The 20888-nt window shown below is 37.0% G+C and overlaps 2 long non-coding RNA genes across 2 annotated transcripts in view; both read right to left on the bottom strand.

Annotated features, from left to right (window-relative positions):
• The window catches only part of LOC121662687, a 485325-nt gene that overhangs the window by 216952 nt on the left and 247485 nt on the right, over window positions 1–20888 (bottom strand). The gene's annotated exons all lie outside the window — the stretch shown is intronic.
• Window positions 1557–15764, bottom strand: LOC121662689. Its single transcript, XR_006015379.1, has 3 exons — window positions 15752–15764; window positions 7752–7757; window positions 1557–1626 (listed from the first exon to the last, which is right to left on the bottom strand). It is a non-coding gene; the product is annotated as an uncharacterized LOC121662689 (long non-coding RNA).

Raw genomic sequence — 20888 nt, 5'->3', positions numbered from 1 at the left:
ACTCATGCTCAAATGAAGGTGGGTAACATTTTCTGAAAAGAGGAACTCGCTTCATTGAATGTCCCTGCTCGACTGTTTGTCACCATCTGATCATGTCCTTAATAATTTTACCTCTTAGTAGGCCTCCATGTAAGTAGCAGCAACTGATTTGCTCATCTGAAACAACTCACCTTTTCAGTTTCAGTCAAGGATTTGTGTGTGCATGTGTGTGTGAGGACGTGGTCTGAAGAAGGAAGAGATTTAGGGACTTGGCTGATTTGTCTGAGCAAACACAGGCACTTGTGTCAGTCGAAATGTTTCTGCTTCCATCTGTCTCTTAAGCCATGTGTAACAGGTCTTCCCTAAATCCTATGTTTTGTCTGCCAACCAATGTGAATGCCTCAGATACAATGGCATACCTCTCAGCATACCTAAAATTGACATTACATACCTTTGTTTAGGCACCTGAATTATTCCGACATGGTCTAAGTGGGAATGAATGACAAATGATACTGTCAGAGCAAAGCTTTTGGAAAGTAATTATTTCGGGAATTGAATCCTAATTGGCTTCTTAGTTAAAACAGTGTTTTAGGACAGCAAACATCAAAATTATGTCAATAACCAAGAACATACCTTGGAATTCTAAAAGAACTATTTTCAGGATGTGTTCCTTTATGAGCTACTTCTGGTTTTGTTTTTGAATGTCATCACATTGCCCTGAGTCATAACTCCTTTCCATCTTTTTTTCTTGCAAATCTTTCAAACAAACAACAGTTCTTTTCCCTGCTTTATTTCCAGTAGTATGTCTAAATATATTTTCCAAGGTTGTTAATTGCCTCCTTGCTTTCAGACGCCTCTAACAATACTTCAAAGTTTCCAGGAAAAAATCAAGACTCAGCTTTATACCCATCTACGTATGCAAAATAAAACCTAAGTTTCCAAATCATATCCTTGAATAAGCTAAGAAGGAAAAGTGTCAGTTAAAAAAAAAAATTGTGAATTCCTTTTATCCTCTGCAGTCAGCAACAAAGAATCTCAGAGTTTAAGGCTGTGAAAGAAATGTAAAAAAAATATATGTGGCATGGTTGGGAAACAAACACTGTTCTACCAGTCCTGCATAAAGGTGAGATAAACCTCATATCCACTACATCATCCAAAACTGCATTGTTAGACTAAAATGATTTTATTCTATTTTATTTTCCTATAATCATGAAATGGTTTGGGTTGGAAGGGACCTTAAAGATCATCTAGTTCCAACTCGTATTGCCATGGGTGACAAACCATCCACTAGACCAGGTTACCCAAAGACTCATCCAGCCTACTCCTGAACACCTCCTGAGATGGGGAGTCCCCAGCTTCTCTAGGCAACCTGTGCCAGTGACTCACCACCCTCACAGCAAAGAATTTCTTCCAAATATTATTCTAAATCTACTCTCCTTGAGTTTAAAGCCACTTCCCCTTGTCCTATCATTACATATCCTGGTGAGCAGTCCCTCTCCAGCTCTCCTGTAGCCTCATTTAGGTACTGCAAGGTTCTCTAAGGTCTTCCAGGAGGCTTTTCTCCTCCAGTCTGAAACAACACAAACTGTCTCAGCCTGTCTTCATAGGAGAGCTGTTCCATCCCTATGATCACCTTCATGGCCCCCTCTGGATTTTATATATTTAGGAAAGAGTTGTACAGGAAATCTTAGCTTAATCTCTATTTAATTTCAAAACAGGAAAGTGGTTGCTATTTTGACTATCTCTCCTAGAAATTCAAGTAAAACTTTTGATTGCTCTGTCAAGACAGCCTAAAGAGCCTTGTGAGTGTGTTTGCTTCTTCCTAAATGTCATAGCACATCTGGATGGGCCAGATTCCCAGGTGGCACTGACAACCTTATTTTTCTTGAAATCAATGAAACTTTTATCATACATGCAACTAGGAACTTGAAAATCTCTCCTTCTAAGAGTACAGCTTTGAGAACAGCAACATCAGCTGAAGCAGATAGTCTATGTATCCTAAATCAGTGTTCTGTATTGAGAGCATACATTAAAAGAAAGAATTATTGTATTTCAGCCTTATCACACAACTCCTTAAACCAGCAACAGGTAAGAGTCCATACTAGATATGAGTCTAGCCCATGAAAAATGTTTTTAAAAGCTCTCCATTGTGACCCAATGTATTTCAAGAAAACTTCATATGTGACTTGCCATTACTTCAATCCATGCAAAAAGCTCAGAGTATTGGGTTGGTTTTCTTTATTTTTCAATGTTTTTTTGGGCAAATTTTGCTTTGAAGGGGGAAAATTTATCATCTTTAAAAGAAATGAACAAAGTTAGATAGAAAAAGGGTTAGAAATGCTTTAAATGGTGGGAAAGCTGGCTTGGGGACATCATGTCCCTTGCATCAAGCACAAGCTAAGTGGTTTCAAATCAGACACTGTGACCAGGAGAGAGAGCCTGGAGTCAAGTAGTGAAAGCAGGACTTATATGGCGAGAAAAGTGTCCCAAAAGTACTTGAAAATGATGTAAATTAATGCTGAAAGCTCCGGTAATAACCCAGGCCAACATGTCCTTCCACTCAGCTTCGCAGAAGAGAGGAAGTTTTTGCATCACCAGGCTTTTTCAAATGTTACATTTAGTAATAATGAAAAGGTACAAAATTTACTGAAAATGCATAAATTGCATGTCAGCTGTGTAGAGGAATATGGACTCATTATGAATTTCATCCTGCTAGGACCATATCAGTGTAAATTGTGCAAAATGCTGAAATTAACTGCAATTGTGTGGCCTGACCTTTAACGCCTCTGAATGCTTCAGAAGAAATCCTGAACAGTTTTAATCAGCACTGACTCTAAAGTATATGCATATAGAGGAGGGGAAAAGAAGCATCTTCTCCGTGGTTACAACACAGTCCCAGGCAGAGTGAACCTGAATGACTTCTGAACTAGCTCAGTCAGAAGGAACAATAGGATATTGGTGTGATACCTCACCCAGTGAAATTAGAGCCTGTTGAAGTGTTTTGGGACATGGGATCATTTAGTTTAGCCAAACTGTCTCTGGTATCCCAGTTGGAAAAAGAGGAAAATTTGTATTTGGACTGACAATAGTTTTCAGTGCTTCAATTATCTCACTCTTCAGAGTCCCAAGTGCACATTCTCTATCAAACAGTACATTAAGTACTTTAAGCTGTGTCAACCCTTTTTCTGGTTCAAGTGTATTGCCTGTGTCTAGTTCCTACAGCATATTGTGTACAGACAGCTCCAGATTGTAAGAAAGTTTGCATTTTTTCCAAGTATTTATCTAATAAAGTAAAACTTGAGAAAAATATAAAATTTGTGTGAAAAAACCCACTTAACATACTCAAAAACCCAAATGTGTTTTCTCAGCATAACCTCAGTTAAAAAAATAGGTTTGGACATGTCTATGGTTTTTAGTCTGACATGATACATAAGGCAACATGAAAGCCTATCTACAATCTAAGTGGAAAATCTAGTATCAAGGTATTATCTATCATCAATGTGCATAGATCATAAGAAGCAAACAAGGATGCTCTAAAAGTGAGAACGAATTTTTCTACCCTTGATTAAACATCAGAAATCAGTATTGTTAAAACTCTTCATTCTCTTTATGAATGAAAATTTTAAAAATTTATATAATGGAAATCTAGGTTTTTAAAATATTTAGTTTTCTTGTTTTCCTGTAACAACTGGAGTTGAGCCTGGCATTGAAGATTTTCTCTGGGGAAAACCACTGCTGAACCCAAACTGGCAAACCCAGCAAGGACCAAGGAGTATTGACATCAGTGGTGTGGGAGCAGATAAAACACGAAACCCAGAGACAACAGTTATTGGTGGTTGGTGAGGCCAGTAAGATCAGCAAGCAGTGAGTCTGGTGCAAAACTGGGTTTTAAAAAATCTCAAAATATCAAAAATAAGGTGCTCCGCTCATGAAGAGCAGACTAACATGCTTACAAGTTAGACTTTTCTGAGCCTGGGTAAGAAACTAAGGGACAGGGAAATTGAAGCAGGGTGAAGTTATAGAATGAGAGTGTTTAAAAAAAAAATTAGTGGCAACCCCAAGTAACAAAACAAAATTCATGCTGTCGTCAGTGGAGCCCTGGAGGAAGGGGCTCAGGTTCCTCATACAGGTTTCTGCAGATTGTGAAATAAAGTATATTTATATCCTCTTACTTCAATACAGCTCCATATATTAAAATGCTACTAATATAGCAAATTACCATTTCCATTTTGCAACAAGAGAGCAGAAATAATGAAATTAAGCACCTAATCACACCAGTAACCATATACAGACTTCTGGTCCCTTAATGACAAGACCAATGCCTTAATCACTTTTTTCCCTCATTTCCATTTCTCCATATGCCACACTCGATGACCATAACCATTCCTTGACTTATGTGCATCATCATTTAACAATACATCATTTAAAATACTTGCCTCACAAAGGCTGCCAGAGACAAACATTTCATAAATCGTTAAACACTTTTATTGAAAATCACTTCAAACATGACTATTATTATTATTATCTATATTAATAATAATTCGTAATGGCCATTAGACCAGACATTTGTAGTGCTCATGATTCTTTTCACTAAAAAGCATCTGTCTTTCAGAGAACAACTGCTGGAAGTTAATTTTCGGATGGGCTTAATGGTGTGCATTTATACTGAGGTTATAATGGAATATAAAGTGCAGTTCCCCAAGATGCTAAATTGCTAAATCTTCAAATTCTACCCTTAAAGTTAGTATTTCTAAGAGAAGTTTAAGACAGTAAAAATAAGAATAATTGATAAGCATATAAATGTAGGTTTGGTTTTGTTTTGTTTTTTTGTTTTTTTTTTTTTTTTGGTTTCTGGACATCTATAGGTATGTATTGTTCTTTAAAACCAAATCAGTACTGTGTAACAAATGAAGCTTGGGTATTAGATTAATTCGAAGAGGTGAAGAGGTGTCCTTAGAGATTTTTCTCCTGAAACATGGGGATAGAGCACTGGACAGTAGCATAATAACAGACAGATTAGAATATAATTGTCCTATGAAACAGGACTTGCTTTTTTTAAGACAATTTCCTCTGTCCAAAGAAGTTCTAATTTTGCATTACAGCAAGGGAACTTCTCCTTTAAACACTATCTATAAAACTTCCAGCTGACCTTTTCACACCTTCCATAAAGAAGCTAAATGTTACTCACTTTTCACATTCAATAAAAACTATTACTGTGTTCTAGTTCAATGCATATCTGTGTCATCATGGAGGAAAGTCACTCTGCACTGTGTGTTAATCTTTCCCTTAAAGTTAATTTCCAAACTTTCGGGTTGCTAAATGTGTCACCTTGGTTTGTTCATGTGTTGCATGTGGTGTATGACAAAGAAACCTGAAGTTCATCTGGAGGTGTTTGGGTCTTCAGATCTATTTGCCATAGATCTTCAATTTTTAAAAACTAACCAGAAGCTACTAGATTGTTCAGCATTTTGCCTAATGCCAGACAGAATGGCATTGAGTTTCAAGAAATCTGATGTTTATTCTGGCCAGAACTTCAACAGGTATAAAGTGATACAGTAGTACTGTCTTCAGTAAAGCTATATTCCCCAGCTAGGAATAACCAGACTTCCACAATGTATCTCTGAATAATGATTCTGGTCAATATTTTCAGTGACTGGAGTAAAGTCATGAAGTTTGAAACTTCCTTGGTTGATCCCACCAATTGATTTTCTTTAGATGAAACTTTCTATTAGCTTCCTGAGATCTTAGTAACACCTTACATGGGAGCATTTTCTAGGAGGCATAATACTCATGGATGTAAAAGTATTGCTGAGGGGTTTAGGGGTTTTTTTATTGTCCAAGCAGACAACCATAGCAACATATGGCTGAAGGCACAAAGACTTAAAAGCTACATCACAGAGTCACAGAATCATAGAACAGTTTGTGCTGCAAAGGACCCTTACAGATCATCTAGTTTAACCCCTCTGATGTCGTCAAGGACAACTTTTACCAGACCAGGTTGTTCAAAGACCCATCCAAGACGGCCTTGAACACCTCCAGGGATGGGGCATCCACAGCTCCTCTGAGCAACCTGTGCCAGTGTCACACAATCCTTACCATAAAAAAAAAAAAAAAAAATTCTTCCTCATATCTACCTTCTTTCACTTAAAAACTGTTGTCTCTTGTCGTGTCCCTACAAGTTTTGGTAAAAAGTCTCTCCCCATCTCTCTTACAAGCCCCCTTATATATTGAAAGACACAATAAGGACTCCCTGGAGCCCCACAGGGACAAGCTTTAGGATTCCTCTCAGATGGACCATTAGACTGTAGGCACTTTTTAGATAGTTGCCCTAGATTCCCTTTATACCAGTGAAAAGAAATAGGTATCTTTAAACATATCTATTTTTGATGTGTATTTTTGGCAGAGATAAATCATACTCTAGAGGTGCCTATATTTCTCAGGGACTATAAGAGAAGCCATTATAACTAGCTCCTACCCTAGAAGCTCTTCTTTTTAATCCCTTAGTCATAAAAGGTAGGTTTCAAAAAAGCTAGAAACTATGGAAAAGTCCTTTTTTCAGTGGAGCTGTAAGAGTCCTTTTCCTGCTCTATAGCAGGAAGTCTTTTAGAGTTGCTTGCTCTAATTTAGCTATAAATAACACCTTGGACAATTTTTTGTGCAATTAAAATATTGCTCAAAACTATTATTCATTAAAATCATTTATATAAGATCTCATCATTAATATTTCAGATTCTTAGAACTCTAACAGTGTAGAGATATTCTAACTTATATTCTCCTAAAATACTATACTAGTGTCAATTTTGAAGCATTTGGAAATTGTTACAAATGTTTGATACATGACATGTAACAAAATATGTGAAGACACTGTAAAAATTTCTTAGAAGTATAAACCAGTAATGAATGCCTCAGGTGTTTGCATTTCTGTTAATTGGTCTGCACGATCTTGAATACTCTGAGCTATCCTGAAAGCTTCCAAAGATAGTGTGTCCCAAGCACAAGTATGAAACAACATAAATCTTGAAAAATTGTGAATTTTAAACCTATGTGAATGCTTATGAAAAAAGAGTTATATCACCAAAAATTTTTCAACACTGTTATCATGGTGAATCAAGAACAGATATTTTAATACGGGCTTTTACCTGAGATAATTAATTTAAATTTAACTATGCTGATTACTGGTCTTCAGTTGGAGTTGTAAAAGATATTCTGCTCCAATGGGCTCTGTGCAAATTCATTTCCATCTCATCAAGATCATTCCTGGCATCTGACCTTACCCCAGGAAGCCCAATTGTAGCATCATGAGCCACTTGCTTATGAGACACTGGATAAAGCCCACGTGGAGAAAATAAGTGAGAAAGGCTATGTGCATTTGTAGAGAATCTCCGTGAAACTTGCCATGAGATTAATAGGGAGAAGAATAAAAAGTTCCTTGTATGTTCCCAGGTCAAGCAGAGAAGCTGTGGGTGCCACATCCTTGAAGTGTTCAAAGCCAGGTTGGATGGGGCTCTGAGCAACTTGATCTAATGGAGGGCACTCCTGCTCTTGGCAGGGTGTTTGAAACTAGATGATCTTTAAGGTACCTTCCAACCTCTGCCTTTCTATGATTCTATGATTTCTGATACACTTGTGTGGATGAAAGATTCAGTTTTCAAATCAGTTCTTTATATTTTTCTTATTTGCATTCTTGATTTTCATTGGAAGTAAAAGCAAACAAACATCCTTCTTCTCTGTCACTGAATAGAAATGTCAACATTTCTGTTTGAAAAGGCTACCCCAGCCTTCACATTTACTCCATGTGCCCATACACGTCCCTTAGAAGAAGTCAGTTAAAAGAAAGGGAGAAAGGCAGGATCATAAAATATTGTATCTACAGTTCTTCAGCATGTGGAAATACCTCTGGTACAAAACAGAACTTTGAGACTATCAGGTTTGCACACCTCTTGGTTCCTACAGTCCTACAGAAAAGAAAAACCTGCCTCCTACTTAACTCATCTTTCTCTTCTTTGCATAAAACTTCAAAAATTGTTGGTTAGCAGGTAGCCTCAAATATACTGGAAATATAAAAGAGCAAACATCAGAGTTCTTCCAAAAGCCCTAGATCTAAGAAGTTTTTCCAGTTTAATATGCAAAGTGCTGAACAAACCTTGCTACTTAAAATTAATATTTAGATAAATTAATAGATGCACATACAATGAAAGACTTTTTTTTTTCTCATTTCTTTTTCTACTTTGTTTTTTGTTTTCCTGTTTTCCTTTTCACAGACGTCTAATGACTGATAACTTAAGAAATAGCAATCGAGGTTACACTGTAATTATGTTTTCATCAACATCAGTGTTAGGTAGCAAAATGGCAGAAAAATCTAAAAGGAATCTTTTCATTATTTCAAGGAGGTTTCAGTCAGACTCTTGTGAATATCAGTGTCTCCGTTTGAGACAAGTTTAGTAGGAAAATGCTCTGGAATGAACATCTCCCCCAAAGACAGGTTTTCGGCAGTCCCTCCCCCACCATTGCGAAAGGAATTTCTTGGAGGAAAGTGAAAAAAACTATTTATTTAATAAACAATGTTTATTAATAAACGGCAGGGCACAGGAAAAATGAATAATTGTCAAAATATTAAACCTCCTCGACGCTGCAAAGCTGGTGGATTTAGAGTTCCTTCTGTAGCTGGCTCAGCCTCTTCAGAGGCCCAGGGCCAGGATGCGGCGTCCCTGCAGCCTCCCTACCGGTCCACGGCGTCCACTGATCTGGTTCTCAGATCACAGCTAGGCCAAACAGTTCCAGAAAAAGAAGTTGTTACCAGAGGATTTCAGTATGCAGGTATGCCAGTATGGGAAAATTTCTTGCCTCAGCTAATAGGCTAGCTAAAAAGCAGGAAGGTGCTCCCTCTGCTCTGCAGCAGTGAGAACACGGGGCAGTGTGCGTGAGTCTTTGAACACACACTGTGCTGAAGAAGTCACCTGGCTTCTCTCCCCCCTCTCCTGGACTCAGCTTAAAGCTATGGGACCCATTTCTGGGCATAAAGCAGACAATAGGGAAATACAGTATTATCATAAAATCACCTCAAGACAATCAGTAAAACTATCATGTAAGACTAGAATTTATTTCTATGGTTTTAGCAGCCACTGGAGTAGAGAAGAAAAATTTCTCTCACCTCAAATTATATAATATTATATAAATAAATAATAGTAGTTTCTCCCTAACCAAGTCAGCTTATGCAACTGAAGTCAGCAACTTAACCTAAGAAGTCTCAACGCAAAATTTCATCCAGTGTTCTGAAAAGGGCAATTCAAGTTAAAATATAAATGGACAGATCTGGATGGGATTTCCAACAAACCCATCTAGTCTTAACAGTTAGGTTTTGGAAAATCCTTGGCTATTTTTTCTTTCTTGTAGCTCAAAACTTCATTCTTTTCATTTCTTCCCTTTCTCACGTTTATTTAAAATGCTGAGATTTAAAACGCTGAGTCACTAGTATGTCTCATTTCCCATCTTCTTTACCTCCTCTAGTTTAAATCAATATAACCCTTGAGTAGTATTCCGTAAAAAATACATCATTCTCTATTTTTCTGTGGCATTAGTCAGAGTGGTTGCAATGGACTTGTGCCAAATTTTCAGGGTCAGCTCCTTTTTAGACCACAAGGAGATGGGCTCTGTAGTAATAAAATGTTTCAATGCCTCTGCTTTTTCTGAGTACTCATTTAACTTCTTCAGTCACAGAAGGGGAAAAGCTGCTGTGACTTCAGCTTCATTCACAAAACGCTGTACAATCCCTGAGTCCACAAAAGTAATTGTAAGCAACAGTTTCCAGAGAGCACCAAATACAAAAAAAAAAAAATAATCTTCCAGTGCAGAAAAAACTCTAATAGTATTAAAATTGCTTAAAGGTTATTAAACAATCAGATATGTGTAAAGTGTATCATAGAATCATAGAATCATTTATTTTGGAAAAGCCCTCTTAATATCAATAAACCCCGCTGTTAACCCAGCAACACTGTGTTCATCACTAAATCATGTCCCCAAGTGACACATCCACATGCCTTTTGAACATTTTCAGGGATGAATTCCTGATGGAGAGATGAATCCTGCTTAATCCTAGACATCTGAAAGCTATGTGTCTCTCCCTAAAATGGTCACCAGATGTTCTTTTTATCTTCAGTAGGGAAAAGTAGGTTCTTTCATTGTGTGATCTGACCAGCTTTTTCAGACATATTATAGGATGATTCTAGGATGACATCACAGGATTACTGTCTTTATCAACTGATAAAAAGACATATGGAGATGTTAGCATTTGGTGAAATTAAATCTGCAGAGTTTCAGAAAAAGGGAAACTCCTCCATTATCCTTCAAAATCACCGCAATGTCAAAAGAATAGCTTTAGGGTCTTAACATGGGGTTACTGTAATTTAGAAAACAAAAGCTGTCAATTCAACAGGAGTCATGGATACAACATCAACATATTTTATCACAAATGTTGCATACACTGGCAGGAAGTACTCAGTGCACATACAAGTTTCCTTCATGTACTGGCCATCAACTGAACCTGCATGGCCATTTTTATCTAGTATATTTACAGTTTTCTTCATCTAGCATTGATTAAATCATCATGCAGATGTAGGATGCAGTCTTCATTCCCTTCCACTGAGCCTCACAAGTAAAGTCAAAGTATGAAGCCCATGGATTACAAGTGCAAGCCTATTTTTGGTCACCTATTCTCACAGCAGTTACAAATGCACAGCTGAATATGGACAAAGATGGCAAATGTTTTGTATATTTTCCCACACATTTCTACCATAACTGGGTTAAGATTTTCCTGACACCAGCAAACTTTTGGTCATATTCTGGGAGCAAATGAGAAGCAAAGCAAAGCAAAGCCAGGTGAACATCTGGTTGTGAATATTATCTAGAGTTTCCTGGAAATCTTCACATATCGGACTGCATTCAGTTGGATGCAAAATCTCAGTTGGGAGTGTAATATTTTAAGAAGAATTTGATTTCCTATGTAGAATTAACACTGCTGACAAAGGACTTATCAAAGAAATTTTGATAATGTTTTAGGATTTTCACTTCAGTATTCTGTAGTTCCACTGAATGTGTTGTAAAGTGTAATGTAAAGAATCAGTAAAATCAGATTCTCAGAAACTAAAGAATTGCATTCTTTTTTCCACAACCCCATTCCTAATCATTCCAGACATGTCAGAAAAATATCTGTACTTCAGAAACAGCAAAGCAAAAGCTCAAAATGTCATTCAGCTTGTTTATTTCACATTATTCAAAGTGGCTGAGAGGACAGCAATTTCTTTCCCAGTAGTGTTCACTACTGCAGGTGCAGAAAGCAATGTGAACAGTAATGAAAATATTTCCCCAGCTCCTCTTGAGTAGTGGCATATAAAAAACACACCTCCCCAAAAAAAACCTAACAAAAAACCACCCAAATAACAACCAAACAACTGGGGAAAAAAAAAAGCACAAAATCAAAATAGACAATTCATGTTCCTTACCTATATTTTGGTTGGGTTTAGGATGTTCCATTCTGTTTAGAGCATTATGCATTCATGGCAGCAATCCCTTTAACTTCAGCAACAGTTGTCAGTGATCACTACTTCCATAAATCAGAATTATAACTTTCAGTGAGTCATCCTATCCCAACCCTGACCACACATGTGGGACGCATGTTTGGCTTCAATTCTAGATCTTCTTCTATACTCATACCAGACTTGATTGCTTTTCCATGTTGCCATACTAAAGTCAGGACACAGATTATAAGCAAAGGATTGGCAAATCCTGTCCTGCCAAAGATAAAACAGGCATTTCCTTGCATGTCCTCTCCATCTATGTCTTGCGTATTTTCTACATATGGAAAGGACCATATCAAATTGAGATATAATTGGGACATATTTCACAAAAAATACCATTAACTGCATCAGATTTTTAATAAGGCTGATAAACGGAAATATCTGCAGATAACAAGTTCATAGTAGATGCCCAGGGTAAAGAAATTCAAGCAAACAGCATTTGAAAAAATAAATAATAACTGAAATAGTGGGTGGCATCACCACCCTTGGCAGGGAGGTTGAAACCAGATGATTTTTAAGGCCCCTTCCAACCCAAGCCTTTTACGTTTCTATGACTCTATAAAACAGAAAGGTAAGGTGAGAAATTTCATATAACCTTTTACTATGACTGTGTTACCAGTTGCATCAATAAACAGAAAATCCCTCTGCTGAAGTTAACAGAATAATACATTCTGATCTGCAATTATCTCACATAAAAACTGTCAGTAGGTCCCCAGAAGATACTCTCTGAAGTAGCACATTTATTAAGGATAAAGATATGCAGCATAGGTTTTCTTCTCCTTTTACTGAGGTTTTCTTTTTAACTTATTTCCCTACAGTATTAGAAATCTTACATTTAAAGACACTGTAGGATCACAGGCCGAGTTGTTACTGATGGAATTTTACACACAATCTCCTTCACCTCTGAAAATAAAGAGATAAGCTTCAAATCTTTATTTTTCAATTATTAAAAAGAATAAAAATATTTAAAGATAATATCCAAATATATTTTCTATTCTACTTATACTTAACAGAATTGTAACAATGGATTTCAAGCTCTTATCAATTATTCTTATCAATTATTAAAGCTGTACAACAAAATCATTGTGAAGGCTCAAGTGTTTATTTTGGTTGTATCAGGAAGTTGCAACTGAATATAAATTTATTTATAAAAAATTAATTTAAAAATAAATTATTACATCAAGATTTTATTTTGATGATACTTCCCATTAAAAAGATAAAAGCTTTAAAAAAAATCCATATGCACCAGCTGTCAAAGTTTTAGTGATCAGTGTGAATTTTTAATAGGAATGTCCATTATTAGAATACAGGAGTATTATCCACATTTTTCAAGCCAAAGTACCATCAACAATGCAGGACAGACCATGGAAAATAGGAAAATGCCATCTTTTTTAAATACTCTGAGATTCCAGGACAAACGGGATCTCATAAGGCTTGGAGCACAAGCTTTATGAGGAGCAGCTGAGGGATGGGGGTGTTTGGTCTGGAGGAAAGGCAGCTCAGAGGGGACTTGAAATGAGGTTGTAGACAGGTGGAGGTTGGTCTTTTCTATGAAGTAGCAAGCAATGACACAAGAGGAAATGGCCTCAAGTTGCATCAGGGGAGGTTTAGATTTGATATTATGAAAAATTTCTTCACTGAAAGGGTGTTCAGGTATTGGAACAGACTACCCATGGAAGTGATGTCACTGTTCCTGGAAGTGTTTAAGAAATGCATAGATGTGGTGCTTAGAGACATGATTTAGCCATGTGGATGATCACAGGTGTTGTGAAGAGGCTGGATTTGTGCCAGCATGGGGAGGACTAAATAATGTCCTTTTTTTGAGTTGGACATCTGTTAGCAGTTGGCTGGATCAGCGGGTGGCGTTTCACCCTGAGTTAATAAGAAGTGTGAATGTCTCCATAAGTTGGCCAGACCAACATGGCAGGAGTGAATGTGGCTCAGAACAGAGTATGGAGGCTGAACAACCAGCAGGGGAGTTTCAGGGAGAACGATGAACTTGGGCTGGCTCCAATCCACATATTCCTTCCTAGTGACTGGAGACACCCAGCACTGTAATGGTGAGTAGATAATAGAGACCAGTAATGGGAATCATGTTGGTATCATGATCAAACTGTGATTTGCTATTGTTATATATATTTTTCTAACTGCAATTACATTTGAATTATAAAACAATTTTTTTATCATTTTTGCTAAATCAGAAATCCTGTGTAACAACAACCACCTTTAAATAAATAAATTTGATATTAAACATTAATACCTCCTGTGGGTACAATTTCTAAAAGAAACTGAACAAAATTTATCAGACTCTGACAAATCTGAAGTGCCAGTCCTTCACTCCAGAAGTATTGCAATAAATTCAAATAGCTCAAATAAAATAAAATATATGTTGTGACTGCTTACCCTAATTGCCTCTGTATTTGATCACTTACCTAAAGACAGCTATTCTTAGACTCTCAAAAGGGAAAGGGATTCAATACTGTGGAACCCACAAGTGGTGCCATGTACTGCAGCACCTACACTGAGATCTTGTTTTGTAAACAGCACTGGAATATTTTCAAATCAAAGTCATTCATCTTTCAACATTTCGTCCAAAATATGGAAAATGGCAATTCTGAGAAATGACATTGCCAGTATCTTCAACTAGCCTCTTTGGCTGCAATCTGCCTGGAGCATCCAGATGATATCTGGTACTTCAGCGAATGGCAGGGATAAAAATGGGAGAGGAAATAATGAGTGGAGCACAGCTGAAGGTCAGCCTGTGCACACTTTTCCCTGGCATTGGCTGCTGGAGGAGACAGTTCAGATATTTCCATGAACAAACACAGGAAAAGCAGATGGCATAGACCTCAGGGCAGAGACCTCACCCTACATTATAACATATAATTGCACAAACCCACACGAAATACATACAACAAGTAAACATTTCTCAAGACCTCTGCCATTTTTGATGATTATCTCCGTCCTTAGAGAGTACTGAGTTCAGTTCTCTGAGCTAAAAATGTTGAAAGCCTCCTTGAATGGATCTGACTCTCCCCTTTATTAGATGGCTTTTATTACCAGTATTATTCAGTTCAGCATTGTGCTTCTACAGATTCCAATTATTTTTTTCTGAGACCCCTTTGTGCTCAAGAGATTATAAGAAAGGACTACAAGCATGCAATTATAATGCTGGATGAATGAGACCTGTTTTGATATTTTGGTCCAAATGACCCTTCCTTGCCATCATTTCAGGGAATGAACTGCCTCTTAATATTTGTTAAATGCCACTGACAGAGGACCCTGTCTGTAGCTTTATATAACAGAGCGTGAAAATGATTTAATATTTCAAAGCTATCTGGAACTCATACTGTGGCTGACTTTCTCAAATCGATTTTTGACAAAGTAATTCAAAGTTATGTGCTAAAACTGTATTATGCCACTTGCTCTGGAGTCTGCCATCATTGACTGGTTCTGCCACGTGCCCACAGATGATGACACATACCAGACCTCATCAGCTACACAATTTTCTGCACAGTAAGAAGATTTAAAAAACAAACAAAATTGAAGATGAACAAGTATCAAAAGAGACACGGCATGTGGAATGCATTATTTAACCTTGAAAAGAACAACAACAGCAAAGATTTAGATGTCAGATAAGATGTTATCAAAGATGATCTGGATTCATAAAAGATATCTATGACAGACTGAAACTCAGTATGAAAGGCCAGAATTGCATTCACTTGTCTGTTTGGGCAAATAAGGGTGCATTTGCTGTAGTCTATTAATGTTAATATTACTGAAATGGGAACTCTGATACACATCTCTGCTTTTAACAATGCAGATAGTTCATCTTATATATCTTTCCCTCAGAGTTATCAGAACCATTTATTTGACATCAGATTCTTCCTAGTTACTGCTATAATTATGTTTGCAAACAGTGAATCAATAGGAAATCATTGTTCTTTTTGAAAAGCATTTAATCAAGCCAAGATGTGAGACATTCACCATAAATGAGTTTTGTCCTACTACAATAAATTTTATCCTGCTACACAGGCTGTAATCTTGCTCAGTATTTCATATTCATAGAGACGATGTGAACAATTTTTTTTTATTAATTGTAGTGGTAAAGACCCCAACAGACAATGATCCCTATGGACACTTGGACAGATTGAAGAGACTTAGATGGGAAGACAAATATAAATCTAAGGTGAAGCCACTTGTCCAACAGATGAAAACATACAATTAACTCTTCATCAAAAGATTTAGAAGTGAACTGGAGGGCTGTCTTTAAATAATTTTTCCTCCCTTTTAATGTCAGATCGGATTTTTTTTTCCATCCCACTTGCAAATAGAAAAATATGGGAATATGTGTACTCAGTCTTCAAAGTAGCTCAAAAGTACCTTGGGATATATGAATTTAGGAAAAAAATCTAAACAGCAAATTTTTGCCTTGATCTAAGACTGAACCCTCACAATATTATTAGGTACAATAATAAAATGACATCACACTTGCTACAGTTATATAGGGCCTATAAACCTTTACAAGGATTGCTTGTAAGCTAGAATAGTTTAAACTGTTTTAAGAGATCTGTCTCTTTATACAGAAGACAATGTTATGTGACAACATAAAAGTTTAATTACAACAAATTTGAAATGGCCCAGTGAATTATGTTGGCCAGACCAAAATTCTTCCAGTAAAAAGTTTTATAATGCCATCCTGTAATTCCCTTAAGTTTCGCATTTTATATAAAATCTGGTTTATAATATTTTTATTGAGTCTTTAAAAAATGTATTGGAAAATTAATTTGTATTTTTATGCCTATAAAATCCAGCCTACCTTGATATCCTGCATCTAACTATACTGTCCATGAGGAAAAAATTTTTTTTTTTTTTAAATCCTGTAGAAAACATTTAAAACCATTTACACCAGATTTTATTCTATCTTTCTCATGTAAAAACAGAAGTCAATAGAAAGATGCTGGTGAGGAATGAGAAACAGAAAAGGATCAGTCTTTTCTAATATAAATCAAAATGTCACTACTGTTTTAAGGTTCAATATTTCATCATCTGCCAGGTTTCTAAATAAATGCTGCATATCACTTGATGTGGCTGAAAAGCTGAAATTCCCAGATCAGAAAGTGTATTTCTAGCCCTGACAATTCTCAAGAGATTGAGCCTTAAAATTATCAGTAGAACAGGGTTGAATACTGCATTGCTACAACTTTTAGCAATATAATTGCCAAGCTCTACTGTTAGAAAACCCACATGTGAGAAGAGTAAAAGGGAGCAGGCGAAAGAAGTGGATAAAAAAGACTAAGAAAAAAACCCCACGACCAACACCACCCCCATATTGAAAGGTGAGGAGATACATTTTGAAAGTCTGAATTATTTCTTCGCACACACAAATGTGATGCATTTTAATAGGGGAGGTACAGTGGCAGAAAAGGGGGAACAAATGGTGTAGGTTTCTAAGAGTAGCATTATTTTTTGGGGGGTTTTTTTAGTGTTTAGGTATTAAATTATGTAAAGTAATACATTATGAAAACAGAACAAGTCTTATGAGGAGCAGCTGAGGGAGCTGGGTTTGTTTAGCCTGGAGAAAAGGAAAAGAAAAGGTTGTCTCTCTACAACAACTTGAAAGGAGGCTGTAGCCAGGTGAGGACTGGTCTCTTCTCCCAGGTAACAAGTGACATGACAGGAGCGAACAGCCTCAAGTTGCACCAGGAGAGGTTTAGATTGGATATTAGGAAAAATTTATTCATGGAAAGCATCAAACACTGGAAGCCCAAGGAAGTGATTGAGTCACCATCCCTGCAGTATTTAAAAGATGTGCTGATGTGGCACTTGGGGACATGGCTTAGTGGTGGGCTTGGCAGAGCTGGGTTAAGGGTTGGTGATGATCTAAAAGGTGTTTTCCAATATGATTGTGTGATTCAATGTTTGTACATTACAATATAAGACTGAGTTGAGAAAAAGAAGGTGGAAAATATTTACATTTTTTTAATATTCTTTCGACTTTTTTTTTTCCTAGCTAGAACTTTAGTTATAGATTTCTATTGAACTGACTTTCAGGGTGGTATGTCCTCTACATTCATTTATTTCAGTGCTGGGTTTATTTTGGTTTTTGGGGATTTTTTTAGTTTCTTTTTCTATGATCATGGGATGAAAAATGTGGTTTGTGGAGGTCCAGAAATTCTCTTGGTCTGAAGGCAGAGACACTGCATTCTGTTATGAATGATTGAAATTACTTTGGAACAGAAAAAATTTTTCCCTTGGATGCAACATTAGGTGTGTGTATTTGCATACATGCATGTGGAAAAGATTTGCAAGAGTGAACTCTGCCACTCACATTGAAGTCTCTCTGTCCACACTGACCAGGCAGTTAGCCAGCAGTCACAAGAGATCTGTTCTTTTGACAAAACCAGAAAAGAAGCAGCTGCTCAATAGTCCTGAAAATTCAGGGGAATATATGCTTTGTTGAGAGTGCAACATATCTGTGCTATTAAAAGTACCAGAAGACGCTGTATTTTAAATTCAGATGACTGTTGCAAATGCCACACTATGGAAGGACTCCAAGTCCCAGTTGGTTGCGTGCTTATGAATGCAGTAGCACAAGCGACTTAGCAAAATAAAAACAGAATTAAAAAAAGGGAAAATGTGATCACAAAACCAAGCTAAAACTGTTTATTGGTGATCAGAAGTGCATTAATTCAAATGAAAACGTATTATATTACAGGCACTAAACAAAGACTATCAACATCCCAGAGGTTTTTCTGCATTAACAAACTAAACTGCAAAAAACATGTACAAGTGGAGAATACATCTGGTTTGTAGCTAGCTCTTAAATTAATAAATCAACTGTCACATAATTGTGACTTCTACCTGAATGACAGCTCCAATTAATTTTGTATTGGTTCCCAGTGCACAGGTGAGGTCAAGGTATCTTTTGGCTGCATTCCTAAATTTAAACAGCAGACAATCTCATCCTTCTGGTTAAAAATAATCAATACTAGCAATTTATCATAATTTGCTTTGCCGTGCACACTTGTGCTGTTTAATCAAGTGTTTTGCCTGATTTGTTTGCTCACAGTTGCGTGAAAAACATTCACTGAGCATGCCCAATACATTTTTCTTTTCCACACAGCATCACTACAACGCCTATTGCCCTCAGATTCATGCTCCAAGTGAGTTGCAAGATGACTTATGCAGATTGGCAAGGACTAGAAATGAGACACCGCTGCTCTAAATATCTCATGATAAATGAATCATTCTTGGCAACAGGTTCTCTGATGAAATAAAAACCACAACACAACAACTACAATCAATCAACACCAAGAAAAAGCAACCAACAAAAAAGCCAATAAGAAAATAAACAAACAAGCAAACAAAATCCCCAGTTCCCCCACACCACAGGAGTTTGATTAACAACTTCCTTATATTAAATATAAATCAATCTTCAATGAGATTTAATGCTAGAGTAGCCTAGTTGTCTTAAGTCAAAGTTATGATCTGTGACACTTTGCAGTCAAAGTGCAAACGCGCCATTTCTTGTTAGGAGATATTCAGTTAATTGTGTACAAATTATATATGGTATATAAACTCTTTAAGCAGAAAAGCAGCTAGCTTATCTCTTTAATGAGATGGCCAAAGGGCACGATATCCAACACAGGAATTTAACTATCTGTGTCCCAGCTCAGAGTCAGGGAGTTAGGTGAGACACAGCATGACCTATTTCATCTCATTTCTCCTGAAGAAGTTCCCTGAAAGTAGGTCTCTATCGAGGACACCTCAGAGACAGTGGGATGCTGTCCAGTTTGAAGTCTTGCTGAAGGATGATAATTCTCTTGTATGTCCTTTGGGTCTGGGCTTCTTTGGTGTGGAAACAGGCATGAAGAAAAGGAGAGGGTGGATACTCTGGTATTACCCTGATATGAAGTATGGACAAAGGTGGGATGCACCCTTAGATCTAGGAACTGGGATTAAGTTCTGTTAAAAAGATGACAAAGGAAGGAAGGCTTCTTGGGTGAAGCAGCTCTGTCCTAACTAACTAAACAGCCATCAGCTCCCAGGAGAATGGTTGTTATCCTCTAGTGTGAAAGGCAAGCTTGCCTGACCTTTTGCTGTTAGTCTGCTAAATATGATTTGTTTGAAGTACTTCTTCATTCAAGTATCAGTAAGCATCTTTGCTTGTGTCCTAAAGGTCTAGCCTAGAATCACTCAGCCAAAACCTAAACAACAGAGGTTTTGTAGAGGAGTAGAAGCTATTAGTTCAGGGTGCTCATTCCTCAGGACACTGTGTTGTGTCTTGGCTAGAAGTTTGCCCATGCACTGAGAGCTGTGGTACACATCCAGAAATTGAAAGCAGCTGTAGTGCTGGTGGATGGGATATACAAAAACATCTAGTAGTGTGAATTGGTTTCTCCAATACTGAGGTGCCAACACTGTTAGTCATGAAACTACAAAATACCCTGAAAAATGGGATTGTACCTCCATGAGCAGAGATCTCTACTGTAACTGAAATTGCAGGTGCAGTCCTCAAGCACACTATGGAAGTGGACCAAGAGAAGCAGGGAGCAAAAATGTTAGCAGGAGCCCATCAAAATCCAGATTTTCTGGTATTTTTATCTAAAATTTTACATTTGTCCTTTTTGCCACTCCATCTTTTTCCTTTGTGCCACTCCATCAAACTAAGCTGTTTTTCTGGTGGGGTGGTGGGGTGATTTTTTATAACTCTCTTGTAGATTTCAGAGGAAGGAAAAGTTTCACTTTCTTCTTATGGGTTTCATATTTTTGAAAAAACAGGAGTGAAAAAGAGGTAAAACTTCAACAGATACCACTCAAGTTTATGCATTCCTTCTGTGAAGGCAGTTTTCCAAGTTTCCCAGTGTTCCTTTGCTTGAGAGAAGGATGATTGTCTGTGGCACTGTGCCATCAATGTTTTCAATCTGAAAGCCATCCAAAGTCAATACAATTCTATTCTGGAAAAAATACATGCTATATTTTAGCCTCTAAAGCTAATTTACACAAACTACTGATACTATAAGTTAGGGCAGATAGTATGGAAAGCATTTGTGAGCATCTGAGGAGACACAACACTAAAGAAATGTAATATAGTATACCATCTTGATGAAATTTTGCTTTCATTAAACTATGTGTTTGTTTATTACCTGCTCTAGGTGCTACACTAAAATCAAAATAAAGCATCATCTATACCCCTGTCTGGGAACTAGAAAATCATTGGCAAGACATCACACTCAAGTGTTCTTTTCATTCCTTTGTTTGTCACTTGGATCTGAAACTATTGTAAATCATTCGACTTCTTTTGCCTACATCTAAAGATTGATTTTAACCAAA

Source organism: Corvus kubaryi, unplaced genomic scaffold, assembly GCF_017639235.1.
Source record: "Corvus kubaryi isolate FWS band 111438036 unplaced genomic scaffold, C.kubaryi_AGA036_p1.0 37260, whole genome shotgun sequence".
In the NCBI taxonomy this organism is placed as follows: domain Eukaryota; kingdom Metazoa; phylum Chordata; class Aves; order Passeriformes; family Corvidae; genus Corvus; species Corvus kubaryi.
Note: the sequence above shows the minus strand (reverse complement) of the source record. Positions and strands in the feature narration are given on the sequence as shown.